General features: G+C 38.7%; 1 protein-coding gene across 4 annotated transcripts in view; it reads right to left on the bottom strand.

Annotated features, from left to right (window-relative positions):
- SMIM38 (small integral membrane protein 38) overlaps positions 1-24,792 on the bottom strand; it is a 369,920-nt gene that overhangs the window by 122,867 nt on the left and 222,261 nt on the right. For all 4 annotated transcript variants that reach the window (XR_007377998.1, XR_007377999.1, XR_007378000.1 and 1 more), the window contains one exon: positions 8,884-8,941. The gene's annotated coding sequence lies outside the window, so the exon portion shown is untranslated. The remainder of the gene's footprint in view (positions 1-8,883; positions 8,942-24,792) is intronic.

Genomic DNA, 24,792 nt, shown 5'->3' with positions numbered 1-24,792 from the left:
ATTGGGTAATTTGAGAAAAATAAAATAGCCGCCAGGAGTAAACTGAAGCTATTTGCTTAAAAATGAAGACCAAAAACAGCCTTACTTGGTCTAGGACTATCAGGCCTAGAACTGCTGAATTCAACAAAGAAACTCCTACTCATTTCAAGTAACTCGAATCAGTGCATAGGACTAAATAGTCTCTCCTGTGGACAGGCTGAGCAGCCACTGTCATTACATTTTCCCTTCCCACAGCCTGTGCACAGACAAGGTGCCAGCTGTAACCTGTACTCCCAGACAGCTCTCCTTGAAGTAAGTCCCATATTAGAGGTGTGTTATTCCTCTCCCTTCCTCATCACACAAGGATTTGAAAGAAGGTAAGAAAAAAATTAGGAAATTAAGAATCTTGCTCCAGTCATGTCAATTCCAGGAATTACTGTCAATATTCTTGGTAACATTTTCAGCCTCAGTTTTGGAAAACATCAAATACTATCATAGAAGAATAGAAACAAGAAATCAGAACTTGTATTTCATGGCCCCTTCAAAACATTTCACAAGCGCTGAGGAATTCATCCTCACCAAACTACCATGAGAAGAACCTCACTTTTGGTGTCCGTCTTTCAAAGGGCTTTAAAAATCAGACATTAGGAAAAGAGCAGCAATTCAAACTGAGAAATGTGCAATCAGGAAATAGCAGTTTCAACTTAGCAAGAACATGTGGGGAGAGTAAATTAGGGAAACAGGCACATTGTCAGCTTAGCAGTCATAGGTATAACAGGAATTTGAACTTAACACTAATATTAAAAGTTTGGCCTACAATTATAAAGTATTAGGATCTATCTTACCCGAATATTCACTGCTCTGATAATATCCTATAAGGACTTTAGCCTTCCTCCTTTGGATCAGCTTTATGCTGGCATTACCATTTTAAATATCGGCCGCCTTACGAAGTGTTTTAGTAGAGACATTAAAAGCAGAAGAGTGTATGTTTCCTATCTGTTTAAGTTCTGACAGGAGTCAGTCCAAGGATGTTCTGTAGCCTACAGTATAGATCAGGTAACGAAGATGATCATGAAGGATTTTGCTGGATTTATAAACTCTGGTTTGATGATTCCCATTTTACAAAGTGCTCACTGAGGCAAAGGAGGCACTTTTCTTTTGCCAATGTCCACAAATGGAGCTTGAAATAAAGTCATAATCAAACACACTCTTGAAACAGCACTAACGCTTTGTTATACTTGCTCCCAAAAGATGTGATTATTTAAACAGTCCGTTAGATTTGCCTACACCCATTTTTGCTTTGCTTCTAAGTATGTCTGCCTCTGCAGTCAGAGCAACACAGTCTCTTCAATCCTACAACAAGCACATCTACACCAGGTTATTTACAGGAGAACTTATAAGAGAAAGCTTTCCAGTCTTATAATTATTTCCAAACTGAGCCATGCTAGCTCACTCTTAATTTGCACAACTAACTGGAAGAGAGAAATTGTTACCAAAAGTGAAGGACAGGCCAGCTCTTAGATCTATCTACCTCATCCTAGTTCTACCTGATTTTTCCTCTTGCTGAGTCTTATCCCCAGCCATGCCTCCTATCGTTAAGGGTTGCTCTGAACTGCTCTATCAGCAAACCTTCAAGCTTCGTAAAGAAAAAGACAACATGAATTAGCTGAAATAAAAGACTTTGTCCAGATTGCTTTGTTGGATAAAGCACCTTTGTTGTAAGCATGTGGGAAAGGAGAGTCCAACCACAGCTCATCCAGATTCCTTAGACACACACGCCCAGTGATATGTATTTGTGAATATTTTCCACATTTATATCTGCTAACCAAAGTAACCAGTTTTTACTTGTTTAATTACCGCTGAAGAAAGAGGAACTGTCAGTGCCTTAAGAGTTATGCCAAAGCACAGGGTGGGTTCTCTCTGATTCATATGCTGCATGGCTACCGAAACCAAGACCCAGCATCAGGAATGCCAAGCAGTAGGAAGAGAACTAAAAGAAGCCGTCCAGCTCTACAACATAATTTTAATCTAACACTCCTGTTAAACTAATGTTATTCCTAACTTTCCCAGCAATTTAGCAGCGTGTCTGACGTATTATCAAAACATGAGGAAACAGGAAGACCTTTGGGTGCTAAAAGTATGGGACCTAATAGACTGCTATCCTAATGAGATCTTATTCCTCTTGTTTTCAAAAAAGAGTAAATGAATGAAAGCCATCCCAGCACTGACTAGTCCTCTCTTTAGCTTCACTGAATACACAAGATTACTGCAGGAATTAAAGGAATACATGCAATTGTTTTCTAAATGGCAAAATCCCTCATATTTTGCACACAGAAGGGCATGAGGATAACTCATAAGAATTCCTAAAAATCACAACCACCACTTAGAAAAAGTCCCAAACCCCCACCGTCCCAAGAAGCATTCAGAAACTTGGCAGAATTGGGTCCTTTCATTTGCACTGAAGACACAAGCTGACAGAAGAGCAAGGTAAGGATGACAGCTACTCTCTCTACTTGCCCAGAAATGGGTCCTAAATTTCACAGGAAGAGTGGGAGATAATACATAATAAGAAAGAAAAAATGGAGATATTATTCCACGGACATTTGAGTGGATAAGTACCAGAGCAGAAAATACGTTCTGATTAAAGCTCCATGATATTACCACGCTGACATCTCCATCTGGCTCTGTGAGTACATACATCACATTACAGGGAGATACAGGAAAGTAGACACTTCTAGATGCACAAACAGAACACAGTCTTTAGATGAATTTGCACTGTGATTCTGAACTGCGAACCTAGCATTTCTGGCCGTATGCATTGTTCCCACGTGCGTTATCTATTTCTAATATTAGACTATGCTATTTAACCTCCTTGCTCTGCTTTTCCATCCACAAAATGCAGAAAACTTTTGGGATTAAGAGAGATGAGTACAGCTTCTCACTACGGCTAGAGCAGGACCAAAAAATCGGCATAAAACAAGGTCAAGATTCTTATATAGGATGGCTGCTACTTTGTACCCTCTGGAATGAATGACTGTTGGGTAGACAGGAAAAGACAGACATTTGTCCAGACACCTGCAAAAAGTCTAAGCCCACAGCTTTCACATCCAGAACCACAAACCTGAGACCCCTTCATAAGCCCTCTGCAATTTACTTGTCACAAGATCTAAGACACATAAATTAACATAATTACAACCATCTCACACTCATGTAAACCAGGACACAGAATAGAAGCGAATGTTGTCACCACTAGGTTTACAGTTCAGATCTATGTGATTGGTAGAGCCATCTGCAAATCACCAGTCAGAAAGCACTATCTCAATTTATAATTCCCTAGCATAACACTCATGACAGAACCCTGAGATTAGTCAACTGTCCCTGAGGTTATTCTGAGGTAAATCAGGAATTGCTTTATTTATTGGAATGCAGTTACACTGCTGAAATAATGTTGAAGAGAAAAGGGTTTTGTTCTACAAACTGCGTACCTTGTTAACACAAGTAGGCAGTGTATTTTATGCTGTGCTGGCATGTAAATAGAGTAGAAGTTGAAGCAAGAAGCTTGATACCCATGATTCAAGAAAGAACAGAAAAGACAGATCTTAGCTCCCTCTATTACATCCTCAGACTATAACAGTGGTTGGAGCATCAAAATGCAGTTGTGCCATAGGGAATTTAGAGCAGCTCCCTAGTATCAATTATTCCAGACTTCCTTTCCCTTTATATACAATTAGAACCTAAATGTTGTGGCCACAGTTCCATCTTTTCCCATGTTTTCAGCTGTAGGTGAATAGCTGTGATCAGGACAATATGATTATTAATATTTCTATGGTAATTGCAACTGTCCAGGGCTGCCTTACTTACTGTTCAGAAGACAAATGCTAAGAACTGACAAGTGTAAGCTCCAGAATACAGAGCAGCAGAACAATGCACGGAAGTCAATATCAGAGAGGCTGAACAAGTTTTGAAAGTGGCTTTTGCTCCCTAACAGCTACAGATGACCACCAGCATAACCAGAATGACAGTGGCAGAGGGTTCGAGCTCTACATGGGTGGCTACTCATCCATGAAGCCCGCACTTGGAGCTTGCACTGACAGCACACCAGCTCCTATCCAGGAGAAAAGCTGCACTGTCAGTGGGGAAGAAAGATGAGCTATGCTTCATCATCAGAAAGTTCATCCCAGAAAAAACTGCTGTCTAGAGGTTTGCTAAGGAGAATCCAGTCCTGTTCCTGCTCTGAGTGTATCAGGTTTTGAAGGTTTTGTGCAAGCCTTGAAGTAATTTCCACTGCTAAATGTAAACAAGGCTTTCAGATAGTCCTGTGATGTCAGGATATAAAGACCAAATGAGATCCATTTACAAAAGCAGAATGAATATTTAAATAAAAAGCAGCCACCATCAAAAATTTTTTAAAAATGCTGTTTTGGTTAATGCAACATACTGTATTTCTGCCAACAAAGGCAGTTTCTGATCAGGACATGCTGTGTTTTCCTCTGGAGATTTTGCAGGCAGGGTGGTCTTCCAAGACGGGAAAGGGCTTAGTTAACATTACACATCTTTCATATATGCAGGCTGGTAAATGTAAGGCAGGCATTACAGCTGTGAGTTTGTCACCAAAAACTAAGCTGAAAGGAGACTAAGTACAGGAGATTGACAAGAATACGACCTAGTCACTCTTAACAACTTTGTTCTCCTTTGTAATAAAGCAACTTCTCTTGTATTTGTGCAGCCAGAATTCCTTGGCCTTTACAGTGGTCAGACAGAAAAGATAGAAGAAAAGGGATGATACAAAAAATGTCAAAGTTTTATTAACTTGCTATAGGCTACAAAAGAGGACTGCAGCCTCCTTAAGCAACATTTGTTTATTTTGATAGGAAGAATACTTTAGCACTGACTGTACTTCAAATCACAAAATGCAAAGTCAATTTTGGAAGCAAGAGCTACTCTAAAGAATCAACCACATGTTCAGGAGGAGGAGATCTGAGCAGTTGGCAAATCAAATAGACTTCACTAGAACAACATACTGCTTCTATTTGAAAAAACATCCTTGGTCAGTGCATGTTTAAACCCAGTGAGACCTGAGCAGGTACTTGAAGTTAAACATACACTGAAGTCTTTTTCTGAATCAGATACATATGAGGAAATAGTTATCAGTTGGAATACGGTATTTGTCTTCTGGTTCATCCCTTTTTCCTCCTAGAATTTTTAGAGTTTGAAATATCCTGTGCAAATAATCCATCTAAATAAACATGGAGGTGCTTATGTAATCATATGTGTACAGAGGCTGCAAAGAACATTTTCATTTTATAAACACAATATTCACCTTCAAGGCTAAACAATTTACTGAGACCATTTGTTTTTAAATTGATTGATGTTTAAAGAACTGCCAGATGGAAGTTGTGCGTCTCCCTTTGAGTGGTGAAGTAATACCTTACACATACTAATTCCAAGAAAACAGCTATCTTATCTATCATCCATGTTATTAAAATTATTATTAATAGCAGTATTTGCATGCTGGGTAAAGCAAATATTTGGAACAGGGCATGAATATAAGACCATTATGCCATTAGTACCACTCTCTTTTACTTCTGTGATTAAGGCTGTAAGGATTCAGAAAACCTTCTTATCAGATTTCTTGAATTCCAAAGGTTTTAGCTGTGAAAAATCAGCTCATGCAAAGAGGAATCATTAAAGAAAAGATACTATCATTTTTATTCACGTCAGTCAAAACTCACGCCAAAAGAATTTCCACTGAAATAAAAGAGATTGTTCATCAAGTCAAGCCAGTTCTGTATAAATGCAGGTGGAAGAATGATGTATGGAGTTTTTCAGCATACTCCTGCTCACTTGTTCCCAATTTACAAAATAGCCTGCATGGCCACTTCAATTTCCAAGTCATGGCAGGATCACAGTGTTGATCCAAAAGCGCATGCCTTTACATCTGCAACTGAGATAGCATCTCTAGCAAGTGGGATCACTGCACGACTGAACATCCCTAAGACCACAGTTGAACATCCTACAGTGTTTAGGCCATAGTTAACTCCAGCCTAAGATTTTATGACCCTTCACATTCTTGCAGCAATGGTATTGCCATCCTGCTTCACTTTCACTTCCCCATGTTTGCTACATATTTTGGCACAATCTTGTTCTAGCTGTGAGGTTACAGGAATGAATGAAGAAAAGTGGTTGGAGCAGACAGGAACATGAATCAGCAGCAGCTGAAACAGTCCATTTGACTACACTCAACCTGAGCAGCAGTGCCAAAGTCACACATCAACTTGCAAGCTTATTTAACTAGCTGTCTGTGATCCAGCTGGGTGTGTTACTGAACAAAGCTATTTTTCTCATCCATTACTGTGGTCTATAGCAATGAAGAGGAGAAAGACTGTCATAAACTAGAATGATTCAATACAAAGTTGAAGGATTCTTGCAATATATAGTCACAAATAATGATTTATAGGTTATATGCAAAGCCTAGAGCCATCAATAGCATTATAAAAACAAGTATTTGACAGTTACACAACAATTTTTCTTACCCTAGTTCAGTTCCTCTGTGATAGTTTTTGAGAGATGATCAAATATTTTCTAGCCCCAGCCCCATTCATCCCATACCAGATCCATGCCACAATAACTTTTACAATCCACTCACAATGCCTTAAACCACACATCTGTTGTTTCAAATATGCAAACTCATTACCCTGACAGGCATTTATTCTACATGTGGGCAGAAAAGCCTGAAGTCTTGACAATGCACAAAGGTAATCTGATTTTAGAACCTGACTTTGTTGGCTTATATTTATACTGGGGAACCTATCTGACACCACGAACCAATAATATCTTTCTTTAATCTCCTTCTAAAATGCCTAGGCTGCTGAAGATCATACCAACTAATCAATCTCCAAAGAATAAAATTAAAGTAAAATATTTCAAAGCGTATGTTACAAAAAACTACAGTGATACTAGCTTTAGAATATTAGAGAAACAAAACACAGCTACAACATACCTTGAGCAGTCTCAATATAGCATTCGTACATAATACAAAGACACACAAAGTTCACTAATATTACCTGGAAGACACTTCCCAAACGGCTACAGAAAATAGCAAGACGTTGGGATGCTCATTCAAAACATAAAATAGGAAATATCAAATGTGTGGAACTGCTCCATGTTGGTTTCAAACAGCAGGGGAATTAAGTACTTTCTCCCAGTTGTAAACACGATCTTTAGAGAGCTCAGAGATTTCAGTCACTTGTAGTAAAGGCTGCAGTCTATGTGCAGTCTCCATCTTTCTTTTCTTCTCATCAGATATTTAAAACTCAAGGCGAAATACAGGAGGAACTCAAAGTATAAAAATTATCTAAATGTCAGAAAGTAAAGAATGCCATTGGAGAAAAGTTATGGTTGGAAATCACTGGGATTGTACAAGCTATACGGACCAGCTAATCCTGGTAACTACAGAGAGCACTCAGAGGAAGAGGAAAGCTGTGTTTAACAAGAGGCCCATTAACTTCAACTTCCATGGAAGAATAATACTGAAGAGAAAATATAATTTACCTCAAGAGTGAAAGAAGCCAACAAATTGTAATTTTTTCATGTCACAAAATGTCCCCATTGTTGTAATGGCACTTAATGTACCATTAGCTTCTCATATACCTGCATCTCATGTCCATAATTCATACACCATAAGTATTTATCATATCACATTTTGTTCATTTTTTTCATTGTGCTTTTTCAAATAACTAAACTTGAATTGTGATTTCTACAATAACATTTTTCCCTCTGGAGAGTACATTTAAAAGAATAACAGAAGAAAGAGGACTGATTCTCAAATTTGCTGACACTGCTGTCGATACTAAATGAATCAACTAATTGCATGCTGAAAAGCAAATTATAAGGAAGGTATCCAAACGCGAATATTTCTCTACCCTTTAGTGGGAATCCTTAATGTTAACTTTCTGCTACACAAACTGATTTGAAATAGCAATGGATAAAAATCATTCAAACTGATCTGGTTAGTTTCTTTTTTTTTTTTTTTTTTAAAGGGTGAATTTTTTTCCTGCTTTTTCTCCTGACTCATGAAAGACACAACAGAGTGATGTGGATGATGTGGTGAAAGCTCTGCAAAAAACTCTACTTAAGTCAAGGGCTAGGGGAAGTGGTCACTCTGCGAGGTCATTTTCCTGTGAGACTATGTGACAGCTGGAGAAAATTAGCCAAAATATCTGCATTCCAGAGAGGTATAAAAAGAAGGAAGAAAGGGAGGGAGGGGTCAAATGTCTTGTGGAAACCTGTAGGAACAGCAATGGCATTTTCTGCATGGACTTGCTCAATCTGGTTTCCTGAAAAAGTCCGACTGAAACAGGAGACTTTTAAAGCCTGAGAGGGTAGTCAGGCACCCAGTTTCTTTAAAAGTCAGCAGGACATTCATTAAATTTGAGATGATTAGCTGCATTGGATCAGTTCTCCAGTGCTGGTGCAGGGACCACACAGAAATCCTACTCCTAACTTTATTACCATTTAAAGATTTACAGATCAGACACGCTTCTAGAATGGAAGAACTAGGAAGGGAGAAATAATACCACGGTAATGAGACAGATTCTTTGATTTCCATGTTCGTAATTGTCAAAGAAATAGGCAGGGAATAACACATTTTCTTTGACGAGAGTTTTGAATCCCTGATACTGTTTTTTTTTTTGTTTTGCAGTAAAATCAAAACAAAAACATTCAAATAGTTTGAAAATTAATTTGTACTGCCTTAAAAATAAAACACACAAGCTTTTATGTAAGTTAGCTGTACTTCTCCCTGATCAGACACAACCTGAGCCTGAAATCCAAATCCTGGCACAATTAGCATATTATAGTGAAACTTTTGATTCTGATAAAGCAGAATATTAATTGAAACCATACCTTCCTCCTTCTGAAAGCTTCCATTCCCTTGGATCTTCTAATCCTTTCAGACTACTCTCTGAAATAAAAGAAAAAAACAGAAAATAAGTCTCATTGAGATGAAAAAGTTTGCTGTCATAACTTCAAACAATAGCAGGAGAAATCAGTTCATACACGAACGAAACTGTGCCCCAGCCTATCTGCAGTTCGTGCTCAGGAACTCCTTCAGCATAAATAAGAGAGACAGAAGAAATAAGGTAGGAGTCAGTAAATGACTCCCACAAGAAGAGTAAGGATGCAGTCTAAAGTGATTCAAAAGCAAAATTAAGACTTTTTCAGACTCCCAACAATTACAGTTGAGTTTTTAAAATAGAGCAGCTGTCATTTGGGCAATTAAATGAGGACCATATTTTACAGACTGGACTATGATCGCGTTCATGGGAGATTTCGTATTCATTACACGAAGGATAATATAACATAATTCTAAATTAAGAAAATTTAAATAGCCTCCAGAATGTTATAGAAGGATTTCAGGGAGTCTCCAACACCTAATTCAGTAACACTATAATCTTCCCATTGCAAAATACAAGGGTAAGTCTCTCATAGCTTGACCATTTTGTTCCACATCTCTTATGTGCAGACAGCACAATGTCCCTGCTCCTCCTCTAACCTGATTTTCTCTGGCAGTTTATCACTTTTGTGGAGTGAAAAGAAAATAGAATCTGATTAAGGAAGATAGATCTATTTATTTTTTTCGTAAAAATGTATTTTGACTTGTCCTTTTTCTCCTCTTCTTTTTCTTTCGGATAATAAATAACTGTGAAGGAAGAAAAAGTTCCAAAAAGAAAAAGAGAGATGTGAAAATTTGCACTGCTAACACCATTTAGTGTTAACCCTACAGTGTACTGCTTTGGGATCTGGTATAGATATTTTCCAGGTAGTTCAAAAAAGCCCCGCTTAGAGAGAAGATAATGGATTAAATAAGCGTAAGGCGCTCCAAAATCACATCTAAACGTCAAGTTAAACAAAATTAACTGTTGAATATAAAGCATGTTGCATTAACTTCCTTTTTAAAGAAGGTATTTTATTCTTGCACTTCTGTTTTATTTTTTAAATGAACCAGAAGCAGAAGTTTGAAATGTCATGTGAAATTCTGTTCTCATGAGGCTGCTGCTTGAGTTTTACCTCAGCAGGATTTAGAGAACTTCAGAAACTTTAGATAATCTGCTTAGCTTGTTATCTGAACCAAAATGCTGAACCTCTTTTAAGAAGTACTCATATTCCTATCTTTACCAGACACCTTTTTTTGTTTTAATCCATCACTGCCTTTGGGCCATCATAAAACTTTTCCCCACACTGGGTATTTTTCTTGACCTGGTCACGACTGCTTATCTCTGCCATGAGTGCCAAGTTCACCAGCATAGCTTTCCTGCGTACTCTGATCATTTATTGGTATTCATAAGGAAGGAAAAGGAAAACAATTCATGAGAAACCTTCCATATTTCTGTCTCACTATTTTTATTGAGGTTAATTTGCTTAATTTTTAAAAGGTAAATATGGGAATATATCTATTGACATAATATTATCTGTGGTTGTTTATATATGGAGGACAAATCCTTTCCTTCACCCAAAGCCAAAACAAACAGATCTTGTACAGACAAGTCCTGAATTGATTGAGAGTGATGGACGCCTCGCCATAGGCTGCAGAGCTGTTCCCCACCTATTTAGTGCACTGGAGGTATGCTTTTCTGCAAAGACACTGTTTCACATCAAACCTGCAGTTAATAGCTTTCAGCCTTGATTGGAGCACTTTCAGGTTAGCAACATTTTTGTTTTTACACTCTTTCTTAGAAGAAAGACGTGACTTACTCTTATACCAAGATATTTGGTCTGTTTACCTACCCTGACTTTCAGACTTCTAACTGTGAAAGCACCACAAGAAGATGGATAATTTTTCCTCATAAATTTGCTTCAAGAAGATGTTTTCAAATCTGCCAACTTTAGACAGCAAATGATGTATGCAAAAGCCCTTCACAAGTTTTTGAATTTACAGATATTCACGAGTACAACATTATGCAAGATTATTACAAACAACGAAGAAAACCCCACAGAATTATTCACTAACCATTTTCCTGATTCTTCACAGAATTCTGTGTTTGAAGATATACAAAGAAAAGTCATTTGTAAAAAATCAACTATACATCCCCAAATCAGTCATTCAGTGTTCTGCTGAGTGAAAAAACACTTGATGATATCAAATTAATAACCAAATATACTACTGCGAGCATATGTATTTGATAGAATAATAGACTGATGTTGAAGCTCTGAGGATCTGTGAACTGTAGTGTCTACAGTACAGTTGAAAACTGAACCAAATGTTCATTAAAAGTTACTAATATTTACCATTCTGGGTGACCTACAGTATTTGCTTTCAGTCAAGAGCTTCCCTCATCAGAAACCTATTTGTCCTGTATTATCATTTAAAGAAGAGTCAACAATCCTTTGAATTATTTTCCGCTACCAGGAAGGTGATTAGGTTATGATTATTTTTGTTCCATGGATCAATCTCCAATGCCTTGCATACAGAGACTTAAAGTGCTACCATTAGCAATTCGCACCCACTTGCTGTCCATAAATGACTTTCAAGGTTCAAGGCAGTGGAGTGTAAAACTGCTGACTTAACTGCTGGAGCACTGAAGAAGAGAAGAAACTGGATGAGACAGAGCAAGTCCTAAATGCCTTCCATAATTAACAAACATGGCAAGACAAGTTATGGAAAACAAAGGGACTAGACAGATTTATGCTTATAGTCTGGTACTTCTGAAAGTTTGTACAACTACAAAATCCTCTTTTGATCTACATTAATTGAAAGCACTTAAAATTCAATCATACATTTATGGCCACATGTTTAAAACTGAATCCTAATCTTGCATTCGTAACCTACTGGTCAGACTGGAATGCTTCCCTTCTGCATCCAGCTTACCAAGGTTACAAATCTAATGACTGTCTTTAGTTTCAGCTGTAGAGTTTCATACTTGTGGCTTTGAAGGTCCCTATATTTAATCCTAAATTGTATCCACAATGATAGTGGTCAGAAATCTCCAGTAGCTTCTGACAACAAACCCCTGAGGAAGCAGTAAGCCATTTGCAGATAAACACACTTGTTCTGGTTTAGTTTCTTAATGCAATAAGAGAACATGACTCATAGAATCATACAATCCTTAGAGTTGGAAGGGACCTCTGAGGGCCATCTAGTCCAACTCCTGTTCAATCCCATATGATGCAGTGGCTTGTGAGCTGCCCCAACGTGAAGACAGCAGTCTCCGTGTTTTTGTTCACAGGTAGGAGAACAATGAAAAAGAGCTAGCAGCCCGAAGTAAACAAAATCAAACCACTGTGCAAACCATTGTGAAGGGATACAGTAAACTTCTTTTTTAATCAGATATGGGAAAAAGGAAGAACAGGTATGCCAAAGAGCTGCATTTCGTCCCAAGGTCATTCTCAGATTAAAAGTTGCAAGGTAAACATTATGTACTTCTAGGCAATGGGACTCCATCTGATGCTACAGGAACTAGCAAATCGAGAACTGTTTTCCTGAATCCCCTAATATGCACCAACAGCAGCACTGAAAACTCTCATTAGTTGCACCGTTTGTGTATACTACGGTCCAATTCATAGACCTCCCTAAGCACCTCCCTAAGCACCAAAAGGTAAGAAATTCTACTTGAATATTTCATGATGTTATGTATGGGGAAGAGCTCTGTTAAAGAGCTGGCACTATTTTCCTGTCTTGACTAATAGTTTTTGTGACATGCGTAAGGGAGATCAGATATTTGTACCCATTATATGTAAGGATTTTTTGCCCAAGGACAACTTGTAAAACCCATTAATATGAATTGTGTTTGAGCTGACGGGGAAAAATAGAAAACACTGAGTCCAGACCTTCAGTACTTTACTGGTGTTTCTGAACTTTTATTAGCTGTACTTGCTTCCATAAAATCTATTTAATAAGGCAACCGATGTTTTGGTAATGCATCAAAAGCAGTTCTCTTCAAAGGGCATCTTTTTCACTCAATCTCTTCTCTAAAGACAGTGACGTTAGTTTTGTAAATTAATAAACAGGCCAGCATCTGAGGACTGCATGAAGCCTCCATCACCCCTCATTGTGCTTTCTCTTCTGACCCCACTTTCCAGTGCAGGGCCCTCATCTCAACAACAATACCCTGAAAGCCTGTGTGGCACTCTGGGATCACACTTGAAAAGGCCTTTGGCTGAGGCTGGCTTTCAAGAAGAGGGGACAATTGGCAAGAGGCCTGTGGCTATTCATGCAGAACAGGCAGTGAAAAATGCCTGAAGTCAGTTTCAGGGGTGGGCAATGCCCAAAAAAGAAAGCCCACATAACATGAATGGCTGCTGCTAGGAGACTAAAACCAAAGGCATGCTACTAGCAGGCCTCCATGTGCCGACATCAATGGGTTCATCCTATCCCTATTAGGGGCCTAAAATGATGAAGAAACATGAGAAGGGACTATAAGCAGGAAAGGAAAATAATACCAAAGTACACAACGGTCAATGCTTATATTGTTATACTAAACGCTCAGGAGAAGGAAATAATATTTTCTACATTCACTACCTTTTCTGTTAACAGTAGTTACATCAGCTACAAAATCCAATAAGCAAAATAACTGTGGTACATTTTCTTGGGGGAGGAAAGCTATGCACTTTCGTGATTAATTATTTCTCGCGCACATAATTAAGAGTGATTTCAAACACATATTAGAAGAGCCAAGGCAGCATTGCAATGGTTCTGGACCTGGTGCCGGAGCAGTTCCAGTGCCCCTGGATGTGCATGCAAGGTCCACTTGCTTCAATCCCAGCAGTACAGGTCAGAGGGAGATGGGAGGTCTAATGGCTTATAACTGAAACCACCATCATGCGCCACAAAAGCATTTCAGTGGCATACAAATGACCCAGACCTGCTCAGTGTTAGTGAGCCCGCGTGTGCTGTCTGCAGCATGGATCCAATGTGGTGAAAGGTCTACAGGCCTGAAAATTAACTGTGAAGAATTTTCTTCATCTACAAGTCACCAGTTCTGGTTTTGCTGTCATTTTCTTTTTTTCTTTTTTCCCTTGTTTTCTTTCGTAAATGCACCAAAGAGCATATTCTCCTACTAGCATTTCACACTGAAAAGCCTAAGTATATCCTGATGAGCTCTTCTGAAAGGAGACAGTCGCTACCCTATGCTTAATGTCAACAGTGTTCTGAAAATGACACACTAGTGTCTGCAGAAACGACCGTCTTCTCTAAAATCCTTCTCATTTCAATACAGATGTTGGCTCTTGGCTAGTGAAAATCTTGAAAAAAACAAATTACAATGTCTAGTCATGTTTGGACTTATTTCTAGGCATGATCTCAGCTCTTAAAAAATGATCATATTATTTAGTTTATGAGTAATCATGTCTGACTAAAAAAGGTAAAAAAAAACAACCTTATGATATTGTAATCAAGTGATTTATTTCATGTGGTGCTGTCTGTTATTCAGAGTAGAAGTTCAGGAAACCTCCTTTTCTTACTTTTTCAGTTATCTGTTTCCCAAGTCTGATATCGCAACAGGAAAGGAAGATGCTCATTACTTCTGCAATGCAACTCCGCATAAGAAAGAAGAAAGCAATTGGCAGGAGCTGTGAGAGCTGTGGTACCCTCAGATTTGCTCTCCTATAGATGCTGGTTAGGGCACGCAATCAGGCGTGTAGTAGAGTTGGGTGTGTAGGAATTGGGTGAGCAAGTGCTGAATCTGATATTCCACTGAAGACGATGAAGTAACCCACTGTCCCCCAGTGGGAGCTGGGAAAGGAACTACAAGTGCTCCAGAAACAAAACTGCAGTGATTTGCTGATATCTAAGGAAGGACTTGAAAACAACAATCCAATGCTACATTTTTTCTGTCCATTCCCCCATTCTAAATATAGAATGGAGTAAAGTTTACTTCCGTCCGTGATCTTAATACTTGTATGTGTTCTCTTGTATCTAAAATTGCTCCAGTAAATTACTACTCCTAGCAAAAAAAAATTGTACTTGTTCTGGATCTCCTATTTTAATGATGATAACAATTGCAAATATTCAAGCAGTCAGGCAAAACCCCAAGAATATTGGGTTTTATAAATTAAACAAATGGATGTGGGTAAGGTTACATATAGTTAGGTTACTGTCTTGCCAAAGGAACAGTTTGTCTTGTGTGGTAATGATTCCTGTAGCCTCTCAGTGTTGGACATTTGGGATTTGTTATTCAGAAGGAGGGAACCAAGTGATGGTTTTTATGACATGTAGGCATATCAGACCCTCTAAATCTAGAATTTTAAAACTCTGTCATGGGTTTCCCACATCCTGTCTCAAAGCCACTGCTTCTCTTACTCTCTTCTTCCCGGCTGAGTGAATCACTTCCCCTCCATCAAAATGATGCATCCTCGTGGCAGCTGGGACATTTATAAAGCATGGCATTGCATTTGAGACATTTTAGGATTCTTTTGAATGTGAGATAGATAGCATGTAAAGTAAAAGAAGAGTTAAAACTCATTGCTGCCTCCATGGAGGAGCACTAAATTTTCTAAATCTCTAAGGCTGTGATTTTAAAAATCATTTTGTTTAAACTTGATAATAAGCACATAGGGAGTTTTCTGCAAAGTTACTATGCAGATATGTATGCACCACGTATTGGGACAGATTCACCCTCTAGACACCTCCTTCCCTTTCTAGGAACTATTCTAGGCACCTCAGATAGGTACCTAATACTGATTTGAGCCGTATCTAGACTACAGTGTTAGTCTGAATCCGTTCCACTGTGAACAGCAGGAAATCTGCTGTGTAAGATTTTGAATATAGTTTGCATAGCATTCTGAATATATATATTAAAAACTACGTTTTCTCTCCTCTATTTACATTAACAGAGTAAGAACAATATATCCAGCTCATAACAACAATATTTGAGTGTTTCAGGTTTTTCAGGGTTTCTCAACAGATTTTTAATATAACTTGACAGAGAGAGAGAATCTCTCAGGCTTTGAGAGTTGGGAAAACAGCTTTTAAAATGTAAAGAAATATATCGTTTTAAAGTTTGTGAGATTTGAAAGGAGAGGAGTGGGTGGTCTTAGCCCTTCAGAAGGTCTCTGCTCCTCTGACCTATTAGACCATTAGTTCACTTAAAACAATCAATAGCTATTCAAGTCTAAGAGTACAAAGGTGGTAATAAAAATAAATTCTTAAACAAAGGGAATAGAGATAAACACTTCAAAGTTTTTCTTCTCCTGCATAATCCAAAAACTGTAGACTATTTCTTTCTATCTACTCAGGCAAGATACCTGCCTGATCTTGCCAAGAAAAAGTAAGATTAAAATTCTGTGGGCATCCAGCGGGTACCCCACTGCAGGCACATGGTATGTTACTGACATTTGAAGTATGTGCTGTGTTTATACTCTTAGCCCAGCTGCTCATTCGTTTGATGTTTAGCCACTGTTTTCTGCTTAGGCCAAGGTATTTTGCATCCCGAAGCCACAATTGCTAACTAACAATCATTTAACTGCAATACCAGGACTGTTGGGAGAGAGCGGAAGTCGCACATGGATCCCGACCTGCTCGACAGGGGCTGCTCCTGTGTGTGCCTCCCAGCTTCAGCTTCCCGCAGAACAGATTGTGGCTCTCAGAATGCTGGCCAAGGGTCTGTAAGGCAGAGTCTCATGTAACTTGCTGTTTCCTTGCCATTGCAAACATTGAGGAAAAGCAATACATCGCACTGAGTCTAACCTATCATCAGGTTTGCCCCCTTCTGATTTTTTTCCCTTTTTGTTCCAAAGAGCATTCTCCAAACATCTCATAACAGCAACCAGAGCCAGACAGCATGTGGAAAATGAGAATATCCTCCTAATACATAAACCATTAGACAGCACTTGCTCTCTATTTAAAAACCAGAAATTAGATGATTTTTCAGTGAAATAGTGAACGTCCACAGTGAAATTTTTACTGGGGTTTTGAGGCTGAGGGAAAGACTCCCAAGCCTGATTAGAAAGCGTAGCTACTCCTCTGCCACAGTTGAGGCACTCGACTGGAGGCTACCCAGAGTCTTCAGACCCTCTTCATGCTGTTGGAAAGTTCACTTAATCTCACTTCTAAAAACCCTGGCAAAACAGGTAGAATAATATTCTTGTCAGTCTTTGCCTTTCAAGCACTCACTATGAGAATATGTCTCAACGTATGTTTGCAGAGCGCTTTGCACAAAAAGATCTTTGGAAATTACCAAAATACAAAATGGTAAGTGTTGTGTATTTCTCACAAATATTTAGTTTCCTTTCTTTAAGCCCCAATCACAGCTCATAATTCCTAATAGTTTGTTGATATTTAGCCAACAGCCAGATAACAGTTTAATCCCTCATAGTTAGTGTGAATAATTGAGTTGAATGCTAGTGTTCTTCACCAAATACGTTGCTTTCTGCAATCGCTCTGCACCAGTTCCACAGCAGATAATGGACCCATACATGCCAGAAGTTCAACCGCAGAAAAGATGCAGTAGAAATATCTAGCTGTAGTCCTGGCCATAGTGATGTTAACAGTGGACTGTATTTCACCTAACGTGTCATTAAGAGTGCATCTAAATTGCCTGCTTTTTTTTTCTTTTAATAACCACAGCTGCACAGCAGCTTTATTTAGAAGATGAATATATGAAGTGCCAGCCTCTTGCTATTTTCTACTCCCCTTTGGATTCAGCATGGATTCAAACACCATTGCATGCTTCTCTGAGTGTAACCATAGTATTTACCACATTTCCTATGTTGTTTGGTCATTTCTTGGAGAGTCTCATTGTTATCCTATTTCTTTTTCTTTTTTTCTTTCTTTTATATTATTTTATTTTTTTTACAGCTGGCTACAGACCTGGAAAAACAAAAACTGAGCTAACCTTTAATGCCAAGACAAAATATTACCAAAAATAAGCTAAGACTTGTCCAATCACTGAATCCATTCCAGTGGTCTTTTATTAATCTAAATGTGCAGAACCAATGCCAGTTAACTAGACTTACCAAGTAAGTACTTAAAAGTCTTACTCATGCCTGAATAAAATCAGTGCTTTGAAGACTGAAAATCCATATTTGGGTAAGAAATGGTGACATAAAAGTGTATAAAACTAGATTCTGGGACAGAAAATAGGTTTGACAAATGACTATGTAGTTCATGGTTACAACTATAGTGCCGTCACACTTGAATAGTATTTAAAACCAGACAAGGTAAGGAATTGCTATTTACTTATGAGCACCAGTATCAACATTTCCCAAACATTCTTAACCATTCATTTGTTCAGGGCTCATTGGTGTTAATCAGGTCTGAAGATTACTAAGTGAGTGCCTAAATTTGGGCATGCTAATGACGAAACTAAGTCAACTGGATTTTGAACTTGAAGAAAATATTTTTAAACGACATTCTGAACCCTGAACCTTGAATGGGAGAAGTAGGTTCTAAGCTGAAATACGAGGTTAGATCTCTTTTTTTTTCCTCTTAACCTACAGCAGGGGATTCATAGAATCATTCAGGTTGGAAAAGACCACTAAGAACATCTAGAGTTCAACCCTCAATCCACTCCCACCATGCTCATTCATGCTCATTAAACAGTGTCCCTCAGTTTCGTATCTCTATGTTTCTTGAACACCTACAGGGACAGTGATGCTACCATCTCCCTGGGCAGCCTGTGCCAGTGCCTCACCACTCTTTCTGAGAAGAAATATTTCCTAATATCCAACCTGAACCTCCTCTGGCACAGCTTAAGGCCTTTACCTCTCATCCTATCTCTGGTTACCTGGGAAAAGAGGAATTCCTGCCCATCTTAGTAGATGCACTCGCAAGAGAGCTGTTCATAACAGCAGTGGAAAACTACACAGGGGATTCCACAACAGAAAAAAAAAAAAAAGCAGTAAAAAAATCTCACTGTTTGTCTAGCTTGTTGCTGTTCGTTTTTTTTCCACTTCCCTTTGTGTAATTTTAAGATCTTTCTAACTGCAGAAAGAAGCTGTGTTATCACAGCAGTAGCAGGTTTTTATTAGCTGAGCTGACATTTAAAGGCAGGAGGAATTCACATCCCCTTTCTGCAAAGAGGAAACTCTCACTCCAATTTAGGTCCTCTACTTTTGTATGGCTTTTGTTATGTTTTGTAACGAGCTATAGAATTATACAACAGCTTGGGTTGGAAGGGACCTTAAAGTCCACCCAGTTCCACACCCCACCATGGGGAGAGCTGCCACCCACCAGATCAGGCTGCCCATGGCCCCATCCAGCCCAGCCTCGAGGACCTCCATGGATAGGACATCCACAGCCTCATCGGGAAACCCATGCCTTTAGTAAATCTACTAAAAACATATGCTGAAATGATCCTTTTCCCATGACAGGGAAGTCTATGATCCTAACTAAGTCCATTCAGTATCTAAAATCAGGATTTTTTCCTTTGGTGATACAGGCCTCCTTAGTAATACAGGCCTCCTTCTTTTCCATCCTTTTCCAGACTCAAGTTGATCACCAAACTTAAAGATCAGTCCAGTGAATTTTTCAGATCTATCAATAGATACTTGTATTTTCAGTAATTTCATATATTAAAATCTTAAAAAATTGATACAATCTGCTTATTACTGACAACTCCATTTATGGACATTTTTTTCTTTAAGCTCTGAAGGGTGAAAACGTCAACTACTCTAAATCAACAAAATCAAAACGTTAACACAATACTATTCTTTCCTTCTTAAAAGAAAACAGAAAAAATGCTAGAAATAACGGCCTTACATAATGCTATTAGCAAAATTGATCAAGGTTATAAATATACAACCCTACACTAGAAGGCGACAAAGGCAAAATAAGAAAATTAACCCAGAATCTAATAAATTCGGAGTGATAATAAAGCATCTTCATTTCTTGTTAAAGATGAATCAATCACAAAACAGGTTAATTCTTCTCCTTATCTACTCTGATTAAAGACAGGGAAAGCTGAGGATATCCATGTTTGGCCAGGAATTTGGTAGGCACACCGTCCATCTGAATTGACATAAATTTGATTTATTTGTACCAGACCTGGGACAAATTTTGCACTGACTTCATTTACATACTAAGGCCTACACAGGACACTCCTTGTCATAACCTTTAATTGCTGTTTTTACCTGGAAAAAATAATAATTTATTTCTACATGTCTGAAAGAGTACAATACATTTTGGTAGGATTTCTGTGCTGATGTTTGGGAAACAGCAACTACAGTATCCTGACACTGACAACTCCTTGTTAAAAGCTCTCTGAGTTTGTCTGAAATTTCCTTCTTACCATAAATCAACTCTGATCAGAAGCAAGGCATAGGGCAAGGAGGATAGTATCAGACAGCCAAGCAAAGGCCAAGGCAGCACAGGAGTGTGCTTTGGGTTACCACAATACAGACAGACACTCAGCAAGGCAGTGGCAAGCCACGTCCAGCCGCATGCGCAGGCACTGGAATGCAAAACAAACATAGTCCAAATGCTGTGGAACAAACCTGGGCCCATGAAGTCCAGACTGAATGAAACAGAGCTCAGTGCAAACATGGTCCAAAGGCAATGGAAAGCAAACTCAGGCAAATAAACCCCACGCTCTGTGAAACAGAGCACAGATAGACACACTCCAAGCACAAGTAGAAAAGCAAACAGAGACAAATATAGTCTAAACTTAATGAAGCAGATAAATGAAACAGTAGCTGTTTCACTCTCCAAGCAAAATCTAAGCTGCTTCAAAACAGCCAAGCTGGAGCAACTGTGGTTCTCGTACAAGTGAGCTGCAGAGTGCTACCTCCTCTTCTTTTATCTGTCATGTCCTCCACTTACATTGTGTACTAGAATCATTTTTCACTCTTCAGTGTTACACAGTAACTGCTGTGGTTCAATGGCTTTCACTTTTTAAATTTCTCCAGCAAAACTTAAAGAGGTTGGGAGTTTCAAGGTGATGTTAAAAAGGAGCAAGGAGACCTTACTTGTAAATATACTGTGTTGGTTTGTTCGTGTGTTTTACGAAGCGCTGCTTTGTAAGGAATGAAACAGAGAAAATGGAGATTCAATAACAATCAATATACATTAAAAGCAGTGAAAAGCAGAGAATAAGAGAAGCTAACAATGTTGGTTTTCTATACTTCAGAGACACATTCACAAATTGAAGAAACCGTCCAGTGGTTATGGCTTTTGGAAGAAGATAACACTAGTAGTGATGCAGATGAGGTAAACATCTGATAAATATTTATATCCCTTATTGGAATAGAAAAAGATAAAGTAATTGTACAATTGAGGATGCTAAAACACTTCCCAGTTTGTTAATACCATAGAGGATGGTAAAGAACTCCAATTAGTGCTAACTACTTCAAAGCTGGCAGCTCAGACATTTGGTTCCCAACAAACCTATAGGCCTGTCTGAAGAAAATATCTGGCATATCTTTAATGTACATTGGAATACCAGGAAGATTCACATGGAATTTAGGAAAGGCAGGCAGGATGACACGGGCAGCACCAGGTCAGCAAGGTTGACCTCAGCCTTGCAAAAAATAATGAATCAGTTGATGTAGGAGTCAACTAAGAGGAAAATAAAGGATGGGAAAATAATTCATGTCATTCAACGCATTTAACAGGAAATAAATCTTGTCAAACAAACATGATTCCATTCTCAGTGGAGGTTGCAAGTAATTCTGTAAGTGTAATATGCAACACAACACTGCAGTTTAAATCAGTAATACATGATGACGTGAAGCACCTGTTACGTGCATTAGGAGTAGGCTCAGTACTTCTTGTGTATCACAACTGACCTAGATAGTACTTTAGGGTATTGTGCCATGGCCTAACTCTTTTCAGTGTTTCAGTATTCCAAAATCATTTAACAAAAACATTTCTTAAAACAAATAATTATAACAATAAAACAGCAATCTTGTACCCAAAACAAGGACTGGTAGAATAATAAGTAAAGATAAGAACAGAATATTCAGCTAGACATACCTGGAGCAGGAGTTAAGTGTTGACCATTTGATGTGTTAAAATATGATGTATGTATTAAAATAAGTAATTGAGGTGAAAACTGGTGGTCTATAAGATGGTTTTAAGTACTGTTGAAAAGGACTTAGGGCTTAAAGATGCAGGTAACTTCAGAGAAAAGACTGAAAAGCTCAGGCAGAAAGGATTAACGTTATTCCTGGAGAGACAAGGAGGAGAACTGTGAAAAGGGAAAGTAGAATGGCCGTACTCCTTAGTGGGTGATAGGAAACACTGCCAAGACAGCATCATTAACTTGCTGGGAGAACAACCCCCCTGTTCACACAGAATCAAGCTGTCAGTAGTTACGCCTGGCATGGGTGTTACTGGGGGCAAAATCCACAGCCTACAGTGAGCTGCTGCTGCTGTTCAATTGCTACCTCCCAAAGCAGGCTGTGAACACCACGACGAGAAAGAGAATAAGTGGCTGTGGCCTTGAGTCCCTACTCGTGTCCCTTTTTTAACCCACCCTGCTTATGGATAAATTGTTTAGCATCCAGGTAGGCTTTGCATGCTACCTTGCTCAGTAGCCTTTGCTTGGTGGATATCAAACATTGTGCCAATACAAACATCCATCCTTTTCCATGAAACTCAGTTACTAGCTCTACCTATCAGCTTATTATGCTTTTAGAAGTCTCCTCCCTTACTGATTTTGGCAGCTGCAACCAGATTCAGAATAACTTAGATGCCCCAAAATAGCAAAGTAAATGCAATCTAGTCTACCTTTCACCTACTACAGCAAAAGAAACGCAAAGCCAAGGTAACTAAAAGCCTTCAAGGCTACCCAAAATAAACAAAAATATAAAGCAGCACATTTTTTAAATGTCTTTCCACAACTTTCTATGTTATCTAAATATAATTTTCTTTATTCCAGGAGAAGATGCTTGAGCATCAACTTCAAAGCAAATTCATTTTCCATCTGTGCTCTTTTTTTCCAATCCAGTTTTATCACTTGCAGTCTCCTTATGAGTGCATTTCCCTGCCACTCTCTTCATTTCCACTGCAAGCTCTACAGCAGAACTGGGTTTCTAGTTTGTGCTCAGTCACATGCCAAACAGAAATATTTTGCTGTTGTCCCCAGTGATTTAAAGTTGTATTTATAACGATAGTGCATGATAAACTAGTTATGCTGCTGATGGAAATTAGGAAATCTCCACTGCTGAGCTACGCCAAATACACGTATTGAAGAATGAACCAAATGGAAATTAAAAGGCAGTGCTGCTTAATTTAGTATTAATAATCAGCAAGCTCTGGTTTTCTCTTTAAATAATTATTAGCTACATGCTATTTTGTTTCCTCTAATCAAGAAAATACAATAGAAAAAGGAATCATAGTTGGTCAAGTTCCGTTGATGAGGTATCTTTGCAGTACCTGAGCTAATCTTTCTCTTCATTTCCCCATGCAAATGCTGGATGTCTGAAAGATCCAGATAATGGGAAACATTTCATAATCACTTATAATGACTGAGAAAAACACATTTATTTTTGTGTAATCTAAAAGTCTGAAATTTTAAACCAAGAAAAACATTTATTATATTCCTCCTCATTGCAAAATGGTATCTTAGACACTAATGTTGAAGTAATAGATTCATCCATGCAACAGATTCATCAGTGATTTTTCTAGCTACGTTTTCTCCTATATGTACCAGCATCACTTAAAAGTACCAATGAACTGAAACCATGCCTTCAATGCCAAGGCCTATGCTGCTCCCAGCCCTATGTACTCAGAAAATAAAGTGAAAGAAAAAAATATTATGGCTTAGCTATGATCACTTGACTTACAAACTTCTGCGTTTGATCACTGATTTGTGGTCTCTATTTATAAATACTTATTTTTGGAAATGTTTGAAGCTTCATCAGAAATTTAGGGAATAATTGCCAGAGTTACGCAGCACAGAGACACAAGCAGTTCCCAAACTCACAATGCCAGTGGCAACTACATCACAGTAAGATGAGCATCAGCCCCATTCCTAGAAAAGCTCAGTGAGCATAGCCTCTAAGCAATTTCAAAGTATGCTGTGTGTAGAAATGGAGGGTAGCCACTGCTACCCCAGTGCTGTCTCTTTTTATGGAAACAGACTTGGGATTTCAACCTCAAAAAGCACAAACAGAGAAATTCATAAAAGGAGATAAAGCACAAGCCTGGAGCTTGGGAAGGAGGTGGATATAAAAGTCCTCCAATGCAGCCTACAAAACTACTTCTACCTTTTGTAACACCTGTCTGAATCAGAGTTTCCAACACTGTTGTTCCTTATCTGGCTAGGGTTTTGCTTCTGAATATGACCTGAACTTTCTCAGTCCTGTTGGTCCTGACTACATGAATCTCAAAAACAAAACAGGACTCTGAAAATAGTTCTTCCACAGCCTTTCCTACTATGGGAGCTCCTACCAAGACACATACATTATGCACTTTCCTATTAAGACCATCTTATCAGGACCAAACCATGGAGAAAGACTCTCTTGTCTGGGATGAGGACATTGCTCAAAGGACAGAGACCTATTGTCTGCTTATGTTCAACAGCTGCTCATCCAGCAACTCCTCATTGTAACCTGCAAGAACAGTCACCAATGCAGGAATGCAGGAACTAGAACCCAGGTTCTCCCCCCAGTCACAGATCAAGGATACCCATTAGACACATTTCCCTTGAATTCACTCTCTCTCAGCCTCTCTGCTTCACTGAATCCTTAAAGGCTTTTCCACAGAACAGAACGGCTTCAACTGGAGGGATAAAAAGCATTCCCTGCTCCAACTATGATTTAGTGGTTAGGGGATCCTCAGGGCAGCTGGGCCACATGAGCCTGACATCCAGTCAAGAGAACAGGGAATGGGCTATTCGTATTCTGGGGTTGTGAACACTGCATAAAATGGTTTGGCAG

This window comes from Lagopus muta, chromosome 6 (genome assembly GCF_023343835.1).
Source record: "Lagopus muta isolate bLagMut1 chromosome 6, bLagMut1 primary, whole genome shotgun sequence".
NCBI classification, from domain to species: Eukaryota; Metazoa; Chordata; class Aves; order Galliformes; family Phasianidae; genus Lagopus; species Lagopus muta.
Note: the sequence above shows the minus strand (reverse complement) of the source record. Positions and strands in the feature narration are given on the sequence as shown.